This window comes from Heterodontus francisci, chromosome 2, assembly GCF_036365525.1.
Source record: "Heterodontus francisci isolate sHetFra1 chromosome 2, sHetFra1.hap1, whole genome shotgun sequence".
NCBI classification, from domain to species: Eukaryota; Metazoa; Chordata; class Chondrichthyes; order Heterodontiformes; family Heterodontidae; genus Heterodontus; species Heterodontus francisci.
Genome location: NC_090372.1, coordinates 177,914,876 through 177,936,415, shown reverse-complemented (window position 1 = coordinate 177,936,415; position 21,540 = coordinate 177,914,876). Strand labels below are relative to the sequence as shown.

The following is a 21,540-nucleotide window of genomic DNA, read 5'->3' as shown; positions in this document are numbered from 1 at the left end:
TGATTTAAACATTGCCCTTAGCTATTTGTAGATTTTTGGCTGTTCCAAATATTTCTTCTGTTTCATCCTTGGAAAATTTTTTTCCTGTTTTAAATGGTTTCCACATCTTGTACGAGTGAAGAAAGATCACAGCTATCAGGTTGGATTATGGAATCTACTAGGGACGGACATGGATGCAGGGCATCTTTTAAAAATTGCTTTTACGTGTTTTATCAGGTTTTGTTTTAACTTGGAGCTATATTTTAAAATTTTTGCCACAACGTGCCACCCTTCCCTTATTGTGATTCAGCACTATTTTTGCCTTTACTTCTATCACACGTACGCACAATACTGTGGGGGCGCATCGGATGGAATAAATACTTAACTTGAAGTGTCCAGTTTAACGTTTTAGAAATTTCTGGACTGCCTAGCGAAGAACTGCACTGTCAGTTTGAAAAAAAATCAAACCCTCAGCCTTTCCCGGCTCCCGGGATATGTTGAACAGTAACCCGGAGGGAGGAATTTCAGATTTTTATTTACTGTTGGTTCAGGAGATGGGGCAAAAGAAAAAATGTATTTTATTTGCCGCAGTTATTGGAGATATTGCAGTGTTGTGTGTGAACAGATGGAGAGTTTGCTATACAGTAAGTTTCTCGTGAATTGAGGTCTGCCATTTGCTGGCACAGCAATACTTTGGAGCATCAGTGCAGAGTTGAATTTATAAAGAAATTGATGTTAGTTCCTCTTGAATTCATGCAGTCTTGTATCTGGAGAGCTGTCAATATCGGATTATTGGGAGTGACACTTCATATCAGTAAGACTGACACAGATTGCACACTTAGATTTCAAAATGATAACACTTTTATATTGACATAAGTGACAGCCACTTTCAATAACCAGTGTTTGTCAGGTCTCCCCAGAAATATTTAATTTAAACCGAGAAATTGAATCGTAACAAGAGGGGACAATTAACTTTCAAATAACTCCCCTAGCTGCAACAACCCATTTCTGTGCAGTGTTGTAAGTAACTTTATTTTGGTAATGAGTATAAAGAAAGAAATAATGGGAGCTTGTCAGAAAGGTAGGCGATAATCATGGGGGATCATAATCTACGTATAGACTGGAAAAATCAGATGGGCGAAGGTAGTCCAGATAAGTTCACAGAATGTTTTCAGGATAGTTTCTTAGAACAGCACGTTCTGGAGCCATCCAGAGAGAAGGCTATACTAGACCTGGTATTGTGCAATGAGATAAGATTAATTAATGGCCTCATAGTAAAGGCATCCCTAGGTAGCAGCAATCATAATACGATTGAATTTTGCATTCAGTTTGAGGGATAGAAGAGTGAGTCCAAGGCTAGTATTTTAAACTTAAACAAGGGCAATTATGCGGGCATGAAAACAAAGCTAGCTAAAGTGAACTGGCCAGTTAAGTTAAGGGATAGGTCAGTAGAGATGCAGTGGCAGACGTTGAAGCGGATATTTCAGAATACACAGAATAGGTAAATTCCAAGGGGAGGACCCACCATCTGTGGTTAACTAAAAAAGTTAAAGATAGTATCAAACTTAAAGAAAAAGCCTATTGCGCAAAGATGGGTGACAGGTCAGAAGATTGGACAGAATATAAAAAACAGCAAAGAATGACTAAAGGATTGATGAGTGAGAAATTAGCGTATGAGAGAAAGCTAGCTAGAAATATGAAAACTGTTCGTATAGATAATTAAAAAAGAGTTAACCAAGTGCTTGTTGGTCCTATAGGAAGTGAGTCTGGGGAATTAATAAGGGAAAATAAGGAGCTGGCAGATGAATTGAACAGGTACTTTGCATTAGCCTCCACCATGGAGGATACAAGTAACATCCCAGAAATAACTGTAAATGAGGAAATGGGAAGGAGGAACTGAAGAAAATTGCAATCACCAGGGAAGTGGTACTGAGCAAAAAGTTGGAGCTGCAGGCTGACAAATCCACGGGTCCTGATGGACTTCATCCTAGGCTCCTAAAAGAAGTGGCTAGTGAGATAGTTGATGTGTTGATTTTAATTTTCCTAAATTCCCTATACGAGGGGAAGATTCCATTAGATTGAAAATAGCCAATGGAACTCCTTTATTCAAGAAAGGGAGGGAGACAGAAAGCAGGAAACTGCAGGCCAGTTGAGTTAACATCTGTCATAGGGAAAATATTAGAAGTTATTGTTGCAGGGCACGAAGAAAAATTCAAGGTAATCAGGCAGAGTCAACATGGTTTTTTGAAAGGGAAATCATGTTTAACCAATTTATTGGAGTTCTTTGAAAAGCAGTAATGTGCTTTCGATAAAGGGGAACTCGAGAATGTACTGTACTTAGATTTTTAGAAGGCATTTGATAAGGTGCCACATCAAAGGTTATTGCGGAAAATAAAAGCTCATGGTGTAGGGGGTAACGTATTGGTATCGATAAAAGATTGGCTAGCCAACAGGAAACAGTAGGCATAAATGAGTCATTTTCTGGTTGGCAAGATGTAATGAGTGGTGTGCTGCAGGGATCAGTCCTGGGGCCTCAACCTTTTACAATTTATTTAAATGACTTGGATGAAGGGTCCAAAGGTATGGTTGCTAAATTTGATAATGACGCAAAAATCGGTAGGAAAGTAAGTTGTGAAGAGGATATAAGGAGGCTACAAAAGGTTAAGGATAGGTTGTGAGTGGGAAAAGATCTGACAAATCGAGTATAATGTGGGAAAATGTGAAATTGTCCATTTTGGAAGGAAGAATAAAAAGCATATTATCTAAATGGTAATAGATTGCTGAGCTCTGAGATGCAGACAGATCTGTGTGTCCTAGGGCATGAATTGCAAAAGGGTAGTATGTAGGTTCAGCAAGCAATTAGGAAAGCTGATCGAATGTTATCATTTATTGCGAGGGGAATTGAATACAAAAGTATTTGTTAAATCCGATGAGGGGTTCTGCCTCTACTACCCTTTTAGGCAGTGAGTTCCAGATTTCGTCTACCCCCTGGGTGAAAAAATTGCCCCACCCCCCAATCCTTCTACCAATTAGTTTATATCTCTGCTCCCTGTTTATTGACCTCTCTATGGAAATCGGTCCTTTTCCATCCACTCTATCTAGGCCTCTAATAATTTTATACATCGCAATTAAATTTCCCCTCAGCTTCCTCTGTTCCAAAGAAAACAACCTTAGCCTATCCAATCTTTCCTCATAGCTGAAGTTCTCCATTCTTGGCAACATCCTTGTAAATCTCCTCTGTCCCCTTTTCTATTGCCATCACATCTTTCCTGTAATACAGTGTCCAGAACTGTATGTAGTACTGCAGCTGTAGTCTGATTGGTGTTTTATACAGATTTGGCAAAACTTCCCTGCTCTTATGTTCTAGTCTTTGGCCAATAAAGGAAAGTATCCTGTGTTCCTTCCTGACGATTTTCCCAATCAGTCTTGTTACCTGATGGTACTGTGGACTAAAGGCCTGCTAACCAACCCAAACCTAATGGGACCAGACGACGTGTCAGGTTCGGGTCGGGCCCCTCTTCCGGATCCGGCTTTCGGCCTCGGGTCGGTCCGGGTTGGGCCGGGTACACACAGTGAGTGCTCTGCTGGTCAGTATTAAAATTAAAAAAAACTTACCTGAGCTGGGAGTCTGGGTCGTCAAGCAGGGAAACTGAGTCTGTGCAGTGAGCGAGTGACGTCTCTATGACATCATCACACACGCTGCAGCTTCCTGGAGGTTCCGAAGCGGAAGGTAAGTAAAGGGACGGTCGGGTCGGGCGCAGGGCAAAACTGGAGGGACTTGGGCCGAGTCGGGCTCTGGTCCGCTGTGGTTTGGGTCGGGTTGGATTTTTTTTCCCGGACCTGAGCAGGCCTTTACTCTGGACATGTACTTCAAGGTCTCTCTTCCTTTACACTTCTCAGAATCCTAAGTTTTATTGTGCCCTCCCTGGCTTTGTTTTTCCTCCCCAAATGCATCACTTCACACTTCTCCAGATTGAATTCCATTGTCATTTTCTGCCCTCCTGACCAGTCCATCAATATCTTGCTGCAGTCTGCAGCTTTCAAAGAACAAAGAACAGTACAGCACAGGAACAGGCCATTCGGCCCTTCAAGCCTGCATCGATCTTGATGCCTGCCTAAACTAAAACCTTCTGCACTTCCGGGGTCCGTATCCCTCTATTCCCATCTTATTCATGTATTTGTCAAGATGCCTCTTAAACCTCCTCACCATCAACTACACTTTTCAATTTTTGTATCATCTGAAAACTTTATAATCATGTCCCCTACATATAAGTCTCAATCATTGATATATTTCGGGAACAGCAAGGGACCCAGCACTGAGCCCTGAATAGCCCCACTGGAAACAGTTTTCAGGTCATAAAAACACTCATTGACCATTAGCCTTTAATTCCTGCTACTTGCCTTTGGATCCCATGACCTTTTACTTTCCTGACCAGTCTGCCATGTGGGATGTTGTCAAAAGCCTTGCTAAAATCCGCGTAAACTACATTAAACGTGCTACACTCGTCGACCCTCTTAACTCCTCAAACAGTTCAATCAACTCAGTTAGTCATGACCTTCCATTAACAAATTGATGTTGACTGTCCTTGATTAATCTTTGCCTTTCTAAATAACGATTTATACTATCAGAATATTTTCCTATAATTTCTCCACCACCAAGGTTAGACTGACTGGCCTATAATTAGTTGGGCCATCTCTTCCTCCCTTTTAAAACAACTGCACATTATTAGCACTCCTCCAGTTCTCTGGTACCATGCCTGTAGCCAGCTAAGATTAGAAAATGATGGTCAGAGCTTCCGCTGTTTACTTCACCTGCTTCCCTTAGCAGCCTGGGATAGATTTTTTCCGGGCCTTGTGTTTTATCGACTTTCAAGGGTGCCAAACAACTTAATATTTCCTTTCTCACTGTTTATCCCATTCAGTATTTCACACGACTCTGCTTTAACTACAATGTTTACTTTGTCCCTCTCTTTTGTGGAAACAGATGCAAAGTATTCATTCAGAACCATTGTTATGGAGTCTCCATGTGTAAACTGAGTTCTGTACAGCTTGTGTTTGTGGTTTTGAGTTGGTACCTGATTTGCAGCTGTGGGTATTCAAATTGAACCCAGGTTAGACAAATCAACAGTCTTGTGACTGAGGGAAAAGCTTTTTTTTTAAACCAGATACCTGTGATTGGAGTTTTTAGTTTCATTTTGTTACATCTCCAGACGGTGTTAAGCCAGCAAAGGAAAAAGCTGTGAGTGCATCATGAAAACACCAAAAGAGTGTTAAGCCAAAAAAAGGCTTTGTGGTTTTCACAAGAAATCAGATCTGGGCGTTGTTGGTTTTAAGAGTCTCTCAGGGCTGTTGACCTGGAAAAGCTGGGAGCTGTTGGTTCAAAGGACAAACTCTTTGAATTGGGAAATGTTTTCTGGTTGCTGACGGCTGCCCCCTCCATCTTGGAAGATACAAGTTGCTGCCATTGTGTTTGGTGACTGTAAAGTTATTAGCAGAGCCATGCTCTTGGGACTGCAGTGGGCAAGGCTAAGGTGGTTCAAGAGACGACAAGACTGAACCTTTAAAGCGAAGATTGCATTGCTTGCTCTCAACAGGGCATCATTACTTCCATAATCCACATCCTCGAGGACCGGACTTGAAAAGGTGCCTCTGGAGGATCTTGTTTTGTTGTGCTGACTGTGAGGACTTTGCTTGATACATCTGCTTTTTTTTATTCATTCATGGGATGTGGGCATCGCTGTCCAGGCCAGCATTTATTGCCCATCCCTAATTGCCTTTCAGAAGGTGGTGGTGAGCTTCCTTCTTGAACCGCTGCAGTCCATGTGGGGTTGGTACATGCACAGTGCTGTTAGGAAGGGAGTTCCAGGATTTTGACCCAGTGACAGTGAAGGAGCGGCGATATAGTTCCAAGTCAGGATGGTGTGTGACTTGGAGGGGAACTTGCAGGTGGTGATGTTCCCATGCGTTTGCTGCCCTTTTCTTTCTAGTTGGTAGAGGTTGCGGGTTTGGAAAGTGCTGTCTTGCTGCAGTGCATCTTGTCGATGGTACACCCTGCTGCCACTGTGTGTCGGCGGTGGAGGGAGTGAATGTTTGTGGATGGTGTGCCAATCAAGCGGGCTGCTCTGTCCTGGATGGTGTTGAGCTTCTTGAGTGTTGTTAGAGCTGCACCCATCCAGGCAAGTAGAGAGTATTCCATCACACTCCTGACTTGTGCCTTGTAGATGGTGAACAGGCTTTGGGGAGTGAAGAGGTGGGTTACTCGCTGCAGGACTCCTAGCCTCTGTCCTGCTTTTGGAGCCACGGCATTTATATGGCTGGTCCAGTTCAGTTTCTGGTCAATGATAGCCCCTAGGATGTTGATAGTTGGGGATTCAGTGAAGGTAAGACCATTGAATGTCAAGCAGCGATGGTTCGATTCTCTCTTTATTTTTTTATATATATATTTTTTTATTTCGAGATACAGCACTGAAACAGGCCCTTTGGCCCACCGAGTCTGTGCCGACCAACAACCACCCATTTATACTAACCCTACAGTAATCCCATATTCCTGATCACCTACCGACACTAGGGGCAATTTACAGCGGCCAATTTACCTATCACCTGCAAGTCTTTTGGCTATGGGAGGAAACCGGAGCACCCGGGGAAAACCCACGCAGACACAGGGAGAACTTGCAAACTCTACACAGGCAGTACCCAGAATTGAACCCGGGTCACTGGAGCTGTGAGGCTGCGGTGCTAACCACTGCGCCACTGTGCCGCCCTGTTGGAGATGGTCATTGCCCGGCACTTGTGTGGCACGAATGTTACTTGCCACTTATCAGCCCAAGCCTGGATGTTGTCCTGGTCTTGCTGCATTTCTACACGGACTGCTTCAGTATTTGAGGAGTCGCGAATGGTGCTGAACATTGTGCAATCATCAGTGAACATCCCCACTACTGAACTTATGATTGAAGGAAGGTCATTGATGAAGCAGCTGAAGATGGTTGGGCCTAGGACACTGCCCTGAGGAATTCCTGCAGCTCAGATGATTAACCTCCAACAACCACAACCATCTTTCTTTGCGCTAGGTATGACTCCAACCGCAGAGGGTTTTCTCCCTGATTGCCATTGACCTCAGTTCTGCTAGGGCTCCTTGATGCCATACTCCGTCAAATGCTGCCTTGATGTCAAAGGCAGTCACTCTCACCTCACCTCGAGTTCAGCTCTTTTGTCCATGTTTGAACCAAGGCTGGAATGAGGTCAGGAGCTGAGTGGCCCGGGCGGAACCCAAACTGAGTGTCACTGAGCAGGTTATTGCTAAGCAAGTGCCGCTTGATGGCACTGTTGATGACACCTTCCATTACTTTACTGATGATTGAGAGTAGGCTGGGGTGGTAATAGGCTGGGTTGGACTTGTCCTGCTTTTTGTGTACAGGACATACCTGGGCAGTTTTCCACATTGCAGGGTAGTTGCCAGTGTTGTCACTGTGTTGGAACAGCTTGGCTAGGGGCACAGAAAGTTCTGGAGCGCTGTTCTTCAGTATTATTGCCTGAATATTGTTAGGGCCCAAAGCCTTTGCAGTATCCAGTGCCTTCAGTCGTTTCTTAATATCATGCGGAATTAAATTGGCTGAAGTCTGGCATCTATGATGCTGGGGACTTCAGGAGGAGGCCGAGATGGATCATCAACTCAGCACTTCTGGCTGAAGATTGTTGCAAATGCTTCAGCCTTATCTTTCGCACTGATGTGCTGGGCTCCCCCATCATTGAGGATGGGGATATTTGTGGAGCAGGACTGCAGAGCTTAGATCTGATCTGAGATCTGGTTATGGGATCGCTTAGCTCTGTCTATCTCATGCTGCTTATGCAGTTTGGCACGCAGATAGTCCTGTGTTGTATCTTCACCAGGTTGACACCTCATTTTGAGGTATCCCTGGTGCTGTTCCTGGCATGCCCTCCAGCACTCTTCATTGAACCAGAGTTGGTGTCCTGGCTTGATGGTAACGGTAGAGTGGGGGATATGCCGTGCCATGAGGTTACAGATTGTGGTTGAGTACAATTCTGCTGCTGCTGATGGCCCACAGCGCCTCATGGATGCCCAGTTTTGCATTGCTAGATCTGTTCGAAATCTATCCCATTTAGCACAGTGGTAGTGCCACACAACACGAAGGAGGGTATCCTCACTGTGAAGGCGGGACTTAGTCTCCACAAGGACTGTGCAGTGATCACTCCTACCAATACAGTCATGGACAGATGCATCTGCAGCAGGCAGATTGGTGAGGACGAGATCAAGTATGTTTTCCCCTCTTGTTGGTACCCTCATCACCTGCCGCAGACCCAGTCTAGCAGCTATGTCCTTTAGGACTCTGCCTTTTCGGTAAGTAGTGGTGCTACCGAGCCACTCTTGGTGATGGACTTTGAAGTCCCCCACCCAGAGTACATTCTGTGCCCTTGCCCCCCTCACTGCTTCCTCCAAGTGCTGTTCAACATGGAGGACTACTGATTCATCAGCTGAGGAAGGGTGGTAGGTGGTAATCAGGAGGTTTCCTTGTCCTTGTTTGACCTGATGCTATGAGACTTCATGGGGTTCAGGGTTGATGTTGAGGACTCCCAGGGCAACTCCCTCCCTACTATATACCACTGTGCTGCCATCTCTGCTTGGTCTGTCCTGCCAGTGGGACAGGAGATACCCGGGGATAGTGATGGCAGTGTCTGGGACATTGTCTGTAAGGTATGATTCGGTGAGTATGACTATGTCAGGCTGTTGCTTGACTAGTCTGTGGGACAGCTCTCCCAACTTCGGCACAAGCCCCCAGATGTTAGTAAGGAGGACTTTGCAGGGTCGACAGGGCTTGGTTTGCCGTTGTCGTTACTGGTGCCTAGGTCGATGCCGGGTGGTCTGTCCGGTTTCATTCCTTTTTATTGACTTCGTAGCGGTTAGATACACTTGAGTGGCTTGCTAGGCCATTTCAGAGGGCATGTAAGAATCCGCTACATTGCTGTGGGTCTGGACTCATGTAGACCAGACCAGGTAAGGACAGCAGAGTTTGTTCCCTAAAGGACATTAGTGAACCAAATGGGTTTTTACAACAATTGACAATGATTTCATGGCCATCATTAGACTAGCTTGAATTAATTGAATTCACATTCCACCTTCTGCTGTGGTGGGATTTGAACCCATGTCCCCAGAGCAATACCCTGGGTCTCTGGGTTACTAGTCCAGTGACAATACCACTATGCCACCACCTCCCCGCTCATTTGCGTGTATTAAGATGTATACATTGGTCGTGAATTAACTGTTCATGTTTAATTTCTGTTGATTTAGGTTTGAGTGTTGAAGTAAAATTTATAAAAGTGAAATCTTGTCCATTTGTTTTTGTTTTTTCCTAAATTGGGTCAGTTAGTGGATTCGATTCTTTTCTTTTCTTGGTGATCCTTGGGGATCATAACACTGTGCCTGCATCTTCCGTCTTCACACAAGTTACCTTTTTGGTCTTTAATTGGCCCTACTCTTTCCTTAGTTATCCTGTTGCTCTTTCTGCATTTAAAGAAAATCTTTGGGTTTTCCAATATTTTTTCATGCCCTCTCATTGTTGTTCTGATTGCCTTTTTATTTTCGCCCTTGCACATTTTATACTTCTCTAGGCTCTCTGCAGTTTTAAGCTTTTGGCATGTGACTTATTTATTTGCCGTATCCAACTCTGTATGCTCTCTGACATCCAGGAGGGTCCAGATTTGGGAGTCCCTCCCTGTTTCTTTGTGGGAACATGTTTGTTATGAGTCTTTCACTGCTCTGACAATGATTTGCCTTTAAACCACAGTCTGCAGTCCATTTTTGCCAAAGGCTTAAGGACCTGAGATTGTTAACAGGAGAAGAGATGGTACTATTCAAATATTTGAGGGTGCTAGGGTTTTATAATCCACGTTTAGGAAACCAAACCAAACAATCAAAATTTCCTTTTTTAATAAATTTTACTTTTATGTTCAAAACAAAACCAACATAAATTAAGCATGAAGCTACTGAAATAAACGACAGAGATGGGTCTCATGGTTTTATTGGGCAGTCCACCCAGCATATACGGCGGCAATTGCAGTCACACAGTTCTTCACAACTCTGAAGTTCCTCATGCAGATTTTCAGCTCCTTTCTTCAAGGATTTCGCTCTGTTCTTCTGTCATCAGTTCCCTCTCAATCCAAACTCCACGGGTGGTCTTCGCCACAAGGTGCACTTAGAATCATTTACAAAGTCATTTAGAATCATTTACTTCTCCAGAACCTCCTCAGCTCTGCTCATGACAGTCTTAATGGCGTGAATTTATCAGTTTTCCTTTTATCTGATCCTTCAGTGACAACTGTATGGCCTGTTGTGTTTAATCCTTAAGTTAGGCCTTAAGTAACAGAAACCGATTCTGGATTCGGTCTTCACTTTCTTCTGCTTGCCTGTGCTCCACTACTGCCTGACCTGAGGAGGACTCTGTCTCCTTTTATCTGGTTTTAACCAGTGTCAGCTTCCCTGGAAACCTTTGGTTGTTCTTCCAGTTTCTGTTTCGGATCTAGTTTCTGCGTCGGTTCTAGTTGAACAGGAGTAGGCCTCTTGAGCCTGTTCTGCCGTTAATTGAAATCATGGCTGATCTGTGACCGATCTCCATATTACTTGCCTTTGCCTCATATTCCTTCATACCTATGGATAACAAAAATCTATCGATCTACGATTTAAACTTTACAATTGATTGAATATCAGTTGCAGTTTGTGGAAGAGTTCCAAACTTCTACCGGTGTGTGTACAAGTGTTTCCTAATTTGATTCCTGTCAGGTGAGTCTCTAATTTTTAGACACTGCTCCCTTGTCAAAGAAGAACAAAGAAAATTACAGCACAGGAACAGGCCCTTCGGCCCTCCAAGCCTGCGCCGATCCAGATCCTCTATCTAAACATGTCGCCTATTTTCTAAGGGTCTGTATCTCTTTGCTTCCTGCCCATTCATGTATCTGTCTAGATACATCTTAAAAGACGCTATCATGCCTGCGTCGACCACCTCCGCTGGCAACGCGTTCCAGGCACCCACCACCCTCTGCGTAAACAACTTTCCACGCATATCCCCCCCCCAAAACTTTTCCCCTCTCACTTTGAACTCATGACCCCTAGTAATTGAATCCCCAACTCTGGGAAAAAGCTTCTTGCTATCCACCCTCATGATTTTGTACACCTCAATCAGGTTCCCCCTCAACCTCCGTCTAATGAAAATAATCCTAATCTGCTCAACCTCTCTTCATAGCTAGCGCCCTCCATACCAGGCAACATCCTGGTGAACCTCCTCTGCACCCTCTCCAAAGCATCTACATCCTTTTGGTAATGTGGCGACCAGAACTGCACGCAGTATTCCAAATGTGGCCGAACCAAAGTCTTATACAACTGTAACATGATCTGCCAACCCTTGTACTCAATACCCCGTCCGATGAAGGAAAGCATGCCGTATGCCTTCTTGACCACTCTATTGACCTGCGTTGCCACCTTCAGGGAACAATGGACCTGAACACCCAAATCTCTCTGTACATCGATTTTCCCCAGGACTTTTCCATTTACTGTATAGTTCACTCTTGAATTGGATCTTCCAAAATGCATCACCTCGCATTTGCCCTGATTGAACTCCATCTGCCATTTCTCTGCCCAACTCTCCAATCTATTTATATTCTGCTGTATTCTCTGACAGTCCCCTTCACTATCTACTACTCCACCAATCTTAGTGTCGTCTGCAAACTTGCTAATCAGACCACCTATACTTTCCTCCAAATCATTAATGTATATCACAAACAACAGTGGTCCCAGCACGGATCCCTGTGGAACACCACTGGTCACACGTCTCCATTTTGAGAAACTCCCTTCCACTGCTACTCTCTGTCTCCTATTGCCCAGCCAGTTCTTTATCCATCTAGCTAGTACACCCTGGACCCCATGCGCCTTCACTTTCTCCATCAGCCTGCCATGGGGAACCTTATCAAACGCCTTACTGAAGTCCATGTATATGACATCTACAGCCCTTCCCTCATCAATCAACTTTGTCACTTCCTCAAAGAATTCTATTAAGTTGGTAAGACATGACCTTCCCTGCACAAAAGCATGTTGCCCATCACTGATAAGCTCATTTTCTTCCAAATGGGAATAGATCCTATCCCTCAGTATCTTCTCCAGCAGCTTCCCTACCACTGACGTCAGGCTCACCGGTCTATAATTACCTGGATTTTCCCTGCTACCCTTCTTAAACAAGGGGACAACATTAGTAATTCTCCAGTCCTCCGGGACCTCACCCGTGTTTAAGGATGTTGCAAAGATATCTGTTAAGGCCCCAGCTATTTCCCCTCTCGCTTCCCTCAGTAACCTGGGTAGATCCCATCCGGACCTAGAGTAATCAAACATCTGTCCCTAACCTCAACATCCGTCATGTCCCTCTCCTCGGTGAATACCGATGCAAAGTACTCATTTAGAATCTCACCCATTTTCTCTGACTCCACGCATAACTTTCCTCCTTTGTCCTTGAGTGGGCCAATCCTTTCTCTAGTTACCCTCTTGCTCCTTATATATGAATAAAAGGCTTTGGGATTTTCCTTAACCCTGTTTGCTAAAGATATTTCATGACCCCTTTTAGCCCTCTTAATTCCTCGTTTCAGATTGGTCCTACATTCCTGATATTCTTCCAAAATTTTGTCTTCCTTCAGCCTCCTAGACCTTATGTATGCTTCCTTTTTCCTCTTAGCTAGTTTCACAATTTCACCTGTCATCCATGGTTCCCTAATCTTGCCATTTCTATCCCTCATTTTCACAGGAACATGTCTCTCCTGCACGCTAATCAACCTCTCTTTAAAAGCCTCCCACATATCAAATGTGGATTTACCTTCAAACAGCTGCTCCCAATCTACATTCCCCAACTCCTGCCGAATTTTGGTATAGTTGGCCTTCCCCCAATTTAGCACTCTTCCTTTGGGGCCACTCTCGTCTTTGTCCATGAGTATTCTAAAACTTCTGGAATTGTGATCGCTATTCCCAAAGTAGTCCGCTACCGAAACTTCAACCACCAACACCAGGTCCAGTATGGCCCCTTCCCGAGTTGGACTATTTACATACTGCTCTAGAAAACCCTCCTGGATGCTCCTTACAAATTCTGCTCCATCTGGACCTCTAACACTAAGTGAATCCCAGTCAATGTTGGGAAACTTAAAATCTATCACCACCACCCTGTTGCTCCTACATCTTTCCATAATCTGTTTAGACAGATTTAGACTATAACTAGTGGCAATAGTTTCCATCTATCCTCTATCATTTCCCCTTAATATCTTGAAAATTCAATCAAATTGCCCCTTAACCGTCTAAATTTCAGGGAACACCATGTAATCTTGCCTTGTAATTTAACCCCTGGAGCCCAGGTATCAGTCTAGTAAACATATGCTGCACTCCTTTAAAGACCAATATCTACTTCCTAAGGTCAGGGCCCAGAACTGCTTGCAGTGCTCCAGGTGTTTATTGTAAGGGGATTGGTCTTGTTGCAGTTGTATAGGGCTTTGATGAGACCATACCTGAAGTACTGTGTGCAGTTTTGGTCTCCATTTGTAAATAGATACTCCTTATCACTCATTGTGTGATTTGTCATAGAGCACAGTTCAAGTTTATTGTTATTATTGCCTATTTGACAGTTAAGTGCTGAACCAACTGCCAAATTTCTGAAGCTAATATGGTACATCTTGAATTGCAGGAGATTTACATGTCTTGAATGCTGAAGGAATTGTGTTCTCTGAAATGTACTTAGTGGGGGAGGAAAAAAATGTTTATACTGGACTTATCCAAGCTTTTGATTTTATGGGTAAATAGTGTAACTGATTGCACTGCAACTTTAAAAATTTGGACTTCGCATAAGATATGCAAATTAGTCTATTGTCCTTTTGCAATTAGTGGTTCTTCATGAATCTGTGGCATTATTTTGCACGTTTCCTTTTGATGATCACAATTTAGTTGTCCATCTATCCAGAAATTTATTTTTATAGAAAGCCTTAAATGTTTTCTGAAAGGATAAAAATGCCTTCAGTAATGGAATATATTTGTGATCTAAATAATTGTAATATGGTTTCAATCTTCTCAAACTAGCTTTGGAATGAGTTGGCTGGTCAGTTTTCTGAATGATCTCACATATTTGGAGACAGTTGAGTTGTGAGGAGAGTTGAATTGTAAAGGTGAAAGGGGCTTTTGTTAAGAATTTAAGATAAACAGCAGCGTTAAACTCAACTCAGCTTTTTATGAGTTACTGTGCTTTTAATCTCGCTGTTTGGTAATGATTAGGTCTCCTGCAGTGGTTCACATGAGTGAATGCAGCCGACTGTTCTTTCCCTGGATTATTTGTTGGAACCTATTATTCATTTCTAGAATGAATGTAATTAGCCTTTAAATAACCATGTTGTGCTGCACTGGAAAAAAGACAACTATGTGGTAAGCTGCATCTTGTCCATGGTCTTGTGATTTTTTTTCACTCTTTTATACTTGCCTTGACCTGCAACTTGTGCAAATTCAAAGAAAATACATATTTATACAGCACCTTTCTACGATCTCACGATGTCCCTAAGTACTTAACATCCAGTGAAGTGGTTTGGAAATGCAGTCGCTGTATAATGTCGGAAACACAGTGTTCCCTTCAACATTTTTTATGTCTAAACACCTTGAGAGGCAGAGACTGGGATTAAAATGGTGAGATGCACGTCCCTCTATCAGAACAATCAGCTGATGGCAGTGATCTCGGCTGATATTTAATATCCACATAAAAATTCAGAACTTCTTGGAACAAATTTGGTAGACCTGCTGCATTTGAACAGGAGTTTAGCCATCATTAAATGTTTGAAAAATTATAATTTTTAACTTGTTAGTCAAGTAACTTCCTGATCAGACTCCTAGTTCTGGTGAATACACATGCAACAAGTAGTTACTTGGGAATAATTTTGAATTTACAATACCTACATTTATTTTAACTTTAAAATAATTACCCGAGATACTTAATCTTCACAAGACTGAGCTATGTAATAAGCCTTTGTGTTCAAAATCTAATAGTCTGAATTAAGCAAAGCAGATTACATTATTGTGGTAACTTCATACTTAAAAATCCTCAACTTTCAGATTTTTAAAATTTATTTAACTTCAAATTCTGAGTAAATCAGCACAAATGTGAACATGTAGTAAGAATCTTGATGTGCAAAATACTGAGAGAGGGGTTGGGGCTTCAGGTCCTTTCGGAGCAGCCGTTTTTCATGGCATGAATTACATTACTGTGGCAGGATCTGCTGCTAAATTATTTAAATTAACTTCAGTTGAGAAAATTCTTTGTCGATGTTAATTTTCAACAGTTTCAATGGATTTAATATAAAAATTAGTTCTTAAGTTCAGAGAGAATTATCCTTGCACATATTCTGCTGTTTTTCAGTTCAGTAGTTTTATTTTGAAATTCATTAAGTCTTCTCTGGTATCTCTGATACTGTCACAAATTATGGATCTACTGGTTTAAATGAAGCTGGTTTACCTTTCTTGTGCCACAACTTCCCCTTGTTTTTCTCTGCTCCTGATCATTGGGATGATTTCAAACGTGTGATTTCAGACACATTTGTTGGTCTTTAATAAGAACACTACTATCTGTTGCAAGCCAGCTAAAATGGCAACTCTGGATCCAGCAGGAACCCTGCTCTCTCTTTCCCAAGTGTTTCCCTGTGGTAACCTTAACCATAGCTGCTTTCTGTGAATATTGATCTCTAAACCTTTAGCTTTTCATTTAAAAGCAGCTGCAGCGATAATGCTGAGGGACTTTGAAGCATGATAGTGTGTTGGAGACCCTGGCCTATGCGTCATAGTTTGGCCAGCTATAATGTTCAACTTTGTGCTCAGTTTGCCTTGCTGTTACTATTCCAGGATGTAAAGAGACATGACTCTGAGCTCCAGCTTCCACTAGGCTGAAAACAGTTGTCACAGACTCCAAACCTTGAGTAGTAGCAGACAACACCAAAATTCCAGAATATGGTTTGTTAATGATGCCAAGGTGCGTTACAGTAAATCATGATCTGGCTGTAGTAGAGAAAGGTAGGGGTTTGGACTGGAAACATTTCAGTCAGAGGATATACTTTTACAGTCTTGTACATGTGCACTGTCGAAACGTTGGTGAAAAAGTAGCTTGGGTGCAATTTGTCAACTTTTTTTAAAAAGGACTTGTATTTAAAAAGCACTTTTCATGACCACAGGACTTTACAGCCAGTGAAGCACTTTTTTGAAGTGTAGTCACTGTTGTAATGTAGGAAAAGCGGCGGCCAATGTGATAAAGATCAGATAATCTGTTTTTAACGATTTACCAGAATGGTTCCTGGGATGAGGGATTTCAGCTACGAGGTTAGGTTGGAAAAGCTGGTGGGCTTGTTTTCCTTGGAGAAGAGGAGATTGAGGGGAGATTTGATCAAGGTGTCCAAGATTATGACCGCTTCAGATAAGGTAGGCCAAGAAAAGCTGTTGCCATATGAGATGTGAGGAAGATGTTTTTTAGGCAGTGAGTGGTAATAACCTGAAACGTGCTGCCAACTAGGGTGGGGGAAGTGGAGACGATGAATGATTTCATAAAGGAAATTGGATGAGCACTTGAGGAAAATAAACTTGCAGGGCTACGGGGTTAGAGTGGGGGAATAGGACTGACTGGATTGCTCTACACAGTGTAGTTTGGACTCATTCGGCCTAATGGCCACCTTCTGTGCTGTAATGACTCTAAGACTCTTGATTGAGAGAGAAATATTGACCAGGACACTGGGGATCAAACTACGCTGCTCTTCTAAATAGTGCCAAGGGATCTTCAACATCCACCTGAGTAGGCAGATAGCGGCCTCACTTCAACATGTCATCTGAAAGTCAGCACCTCCAACGGTGCAATGTTCCCTCAGTACTGCACTGGAGTGTCACCTTGCTTTTTTTTTTGTTGCTCAAGTCCTGGAATGGGACTTGAACCCTGAACCTTGTGACTCAGATGAGTGTTACCAACTGAGCCACAGCTGACAGCTTTGTTTTTTCTTTAAAAATTTAAGTCTGTTGTGGATGTTATAATAGGAGTACCCTACAATTTCGTGTACTGTTTCCCTCTCTAGTAATTTCAGATGTGAAGGGTTGGAGTGTTTCTTGTGTGCATTCCAAGCTAAAGGCACAACAGTGAATACTGACTATCAGTTTGTTCTTTTACCAGTAAAATCAATAGAAATATCAACCTTTCCAAAGTGGTAGATGAATAAAATGAGCTTGTTTTCTGGAAGCGCAAATTGCTGCTCCAGCAGTAACCAAATGAGGTTTTAGGTCAGCAGCTTATGTTTGTGACTTTCAGGTAATTCATTAAGATACTTGTTGCCCACTCAATCAATGGTTTCAAAAGGAAATTGGATGGCACTTGAAGGAAATAAATTTGCTGGGCTACGGGAATTGAGCGGGGGAGTGGGAATGACCGGATTGCTCCGTGGAGAGATGGCATGGACTCGATGGGCTGAATGGCCGCCTTCTTGCCGTAAATGACGCTGTAACTCTCGTTACTGTTCGCTTTTAAGTGAATGTTGTAACTTTGAATAATGTGGCATGATAACTTGCAATATGTTATGCTTGGTGTATTTTTTCTGTTTTTCAATTTTTTCTTGCAAACTTCAAAATATTCACATTGCTTTCATTTAACTTTCAACTTGCGTGGAGGTTTGTTTCCTGCTAATCGGAACATATTGTATATCGTCATTTTGCCATTGGTTCAACATTCTGTTATGCCATTCCATTGCGTTGCAAGAACCCTGTGTAATCCAGAATTCACTGCCAGGAACAGTGGTGGAGGCAGAAGCCCTCAATTCTTTTAAAAGGTACCTGGACATGTAACTGAAGTGCTGTAACTGGCAAGGCTATGGACCAGGTGTTTGAAAGGTGGGATTAGATTGGGCGGCTAGTTTTTTTTGCCGTCGCGGACATGACCGGCTGAATGACCTCCTTCTGTGCTGTAATTTTTCTATGGTTCTATGTACTTCTTAAAGCACAGGTGAAAACTTTTCTTCAACAAGATACCCAGTTCCAAAACTCTGCCCAAAATTTACAGTGGACTCTGGAACGAAGAATTCTTACTGATGCATTGTTTTTTGAAGGAAATTAGCTATGGGAAAAATAACACAGTATATTTCTGTCAGTGGTAGTGACCCTGCATATTTGTCAACAGTAACTGTCATTTATTCATGTGTATATAGAGCATAACCATAGCTGTTTTTATATTAGGATCAGAGATTTTGGTGATGCGAGTTCTTGAAATTCTCATGTTGCAGAACCTGCAACAACCTTAATGTAATGCTGTCCAGGAAGAAGCACTAAACTAAAAACATCTGGGACACTGGCCTGGGTGAATGTAGTTTTGTTGACTTTGGGATTGCTACCAGTTGTGTGAGATTCACATTTCAGCACCTGGTGAATATAAAAACAGACTTCTTGTGGCATTCTTTAGTTGGATAAATGAGGAAAATGCAGAAGGTGAAGTAGCAAGAAATTTGTAGCTTACCCAATAAGTTAGCTTGTTTTGTCACATCTGAAGATGAAGTTTTCTTTGTGGGACAGATTATGCTTCTGCGTGAAACCTTCATTGAATGGACTCTGAGTATTTAAGGCAAAGTGCACCATTCATAATCTATTGAGATCCTTTGCAAATAGAAAATTATTGCACCATTAAGTGCACTCAAATGCACAACTGGATTTCAATAAATCTGGAGACACATCACGAGGGTCATTTAAGCTTAGTTGGTTGTGCAGTCATGTTAGTCAAAAAGATGAGAATTCAAATCCACATAATGTGAGCTGACAAGTAACTGCATTTTTAGCTAAGATGAGAGCTTTGCTTGTTTGTCACCGTTGAAGTTCTCAAATCAAGGAATTCACTTCGTGTGATAGCCAGTCTTCTGTCTTCAACCAACATCAATGACATCACTTAGTTATGGCAGCATAACTTTTGCAAGATTTCTTTGTATTCAGTTTCCAGTGTAGTACTGAGGGAGTGCTGTTCTGTCAGAGGTGCCGTCTTTTGGATGAAACATTAAACCGAGGCCCAAATGCCCCCTCAGGTTTATGTAAAAGATCCCATGGCATTATTTCGAAGAAAAACAGGAGTTATCCCTGGTGCCTTTGCCAATATTTATTCCCCAATCAATGTCAACAAAAGACATTATCTGCTCATAGTCACATGGCTGTTTATGGGAGTTCTCTGTGCACAATTTCCAATGTTACTACAGTGACTACTTCAGAAAGTACTTCATTGGCTGTAAAGCACTTTGTCTGGTCGTTGTGAAAGGTACTATAAATAAACAGGTCTTTGTTTTTTAAGTGGTTTAAGACATTTCTATGATGTGATCAGGCGCGATGCGAATCAGTTTTCCTGTCTTTTCAGTAAGTTTTTGGATATCTAGGGAATTTTTGTGATTGTTTTCAGATCTAATAGTTTTCACATTATTAAGAGCCAATATTAATTCAGTAAGCTGGTGTAGCAATTACGGTACTTATGTACTGAGGGATGTGATGGCATAGTTTTTATGTTAATGGACTTGTCATCCAGAGGTCTGGAAAAATAATCTGAGTTCAAATTGCACCATGGCAGTTAGAGAATTTATAACTGCAACTTGTACTTTTTTTTAGTGCCTTTAACATAAAAAAAATGTCCCAAGGTCCCAAGATAGGCTTATAAAGCAAAATTTGACACCAAGCCACAAAGGGCAAGATAAGGTCAGATGGCCAAAGCTTGTTTAAAAAAGGAAGGTTTTAGGCAGCATCTTAAAAGAGGAAATAGAAATGGAGAGGTTTTCGGGAGGCAATTCCAGAGCTTAGGACCGAGGCAGATGAAGGCATGGCCACAGTGCAGGAGCAATTAAGATCGGCATTGCTGAAAAGGCCAGAATTGGATAAGCGTCATTATCTCAGAGGGTTGTGGGGCTAGAGATAGGGAGGGGTGAGGCCAGGAAGGGAGTTGTCAATGAGGATGAGAATTTTAAATTTGAGGCCTTGCTTAACTGGGAACTAATGTAGGTCAGCAAGCACAGGTGTGATGGGTGAATGGAACGTGATGAGAATTAGGACATGGTTTGAAGAGTTTTGGATGACTTCAAGTTTACGGAGGGTCAAATGTGGGAGGCTGGCTTGGAGTGTTTTGGAATAGTAAAGTCTAGAGGTAACAAAGGCATGGATGAGTGTTTCAGCAGCTGGTGAGCTGAGGTTGGGACAGAGTCGGGTGATATGGAGGTGGAAATTGGCAGTTTTAGCGATGGTGTGAATATGTGGCTAGAATCTCAACTCTTAATCAAATATGACACCAAGTGGGGTTGCGAGCAGCCTGGTTCAGCCTTGGGCGGTTGCCGGGGAGGGATGGAGTGTAGTTTTTTGAAATCTTGGCAAATTGTTATTTTAATCAGAATCAACTGCAACCAATATGGTGGGTATGTTGAACTTAATCAGAGATTAAGACGGGATATAATGCACTAGTTATACAGCGAAAACATGCAATGTGATAGTTGCGAGTACCAGTCCAGGTCAGGCAAGATGGCTGGTATTAGAGGCCTGCTCAGGTTTGGGAAAAAGAACCCGACCCGAGTTCCTCCGATTTTGCCTTGAGCCCGACCCGACTTGAACCCGCACCAACTCGACCCAACCATCCCTTTACTTACTTTTGGATTTGGAACCTACAGCGCATGCGGGATGACGTCATAGTGATGCCACTCACTCTCTGTGCAGATTCAGTTTTGTCCCGGACTCCCAGCTGAGGTAAGTTTATATTTATAAAAAAAAAAATTTCAATACTTAACAGCAGAGCATTTACCGTGTGTGTCCGGCCCGGCCCGACCCGACCTGAACCCGACACATGTCGTCTGGTTCAGGTTGGGTAGCAGGCCTCTAGCTGGTATCTGCGAGCAGCTTTTTCTTTCTGTCTCTCTTCTCGGTGCCTCATATCTTCATAACTTCTCAAACTACCCAAGATACGTAAGAATGTTAGCATGGATCTACCTGCAGGAGCTTATTTCCACTGCCGCCTCCACTGAGGCCTCCTAAAGTCTCTTACTTCATACTCTTTGCCAGGGGTGCACCTGGATGGATTATTGACAGATCTTGGCACCCAATACAGATTTACTTCATTTTGAAATACCCAAATAAAAGGTCACATTCTTTGTCTAAACCATGGGCGAAAGCCCACCTTGAATGATATCCACCTGCCATTAATATCTTGAGCCTTTGCACGTACCATCTGTCCTTGATGAATCAGGCCCTTGCATCATCCTTTCCTTCTCTCAAGCTGTTCTCCCTGATAAATTTCATTCTCCCCGGAAACATTCCATTTCCGGCCATCGAACTTACTCTCAGAAGTTTCATTATTCTTATCACCGTTTATTTATGCCCAAAGCTGTTCATAAGGCCTGTTGACGAGCTGTTAATAATGGCTATCCCGTCTAAGTGGTCTATTCCTTATCAAACTATTGAACTATCGATTGTTCACTCAGGTAACTTCTACATGCTAATAAAGTTAGATATTTCAGCAGGCA

The 21,540-nt window shown here is 42.6% G+C and overlaps 1 protein-coding gene across 4 annotated transcripts in view; it reads left to right on the top strand.

Moving 5' to 3' along the window:
* The window catches only part of mpp7a (MAGUK p55 scaffold protein 7a), a 594,283-nt gene that overhangs the window by 47,078 nt on the left and 525,665 nt on the right, over window positions 1-21,540 (top strand). The window contains exon 1 of one of the 4 annotated variants that reach the window (XM_068014189.1): window positions 15,898-16,016. The exons of the other annotated variants lie outside the window; for them this stretch is intronic. The gene's annotated coding sequence lies outside the window, so the exon portion shown is untranslated. Of the gene's footprint in view, window positions 1-15,897; window positions 16,017-21,540 lie in introns of those variants that run through there. 4 annotated transcript variants of the gene reach the window in all.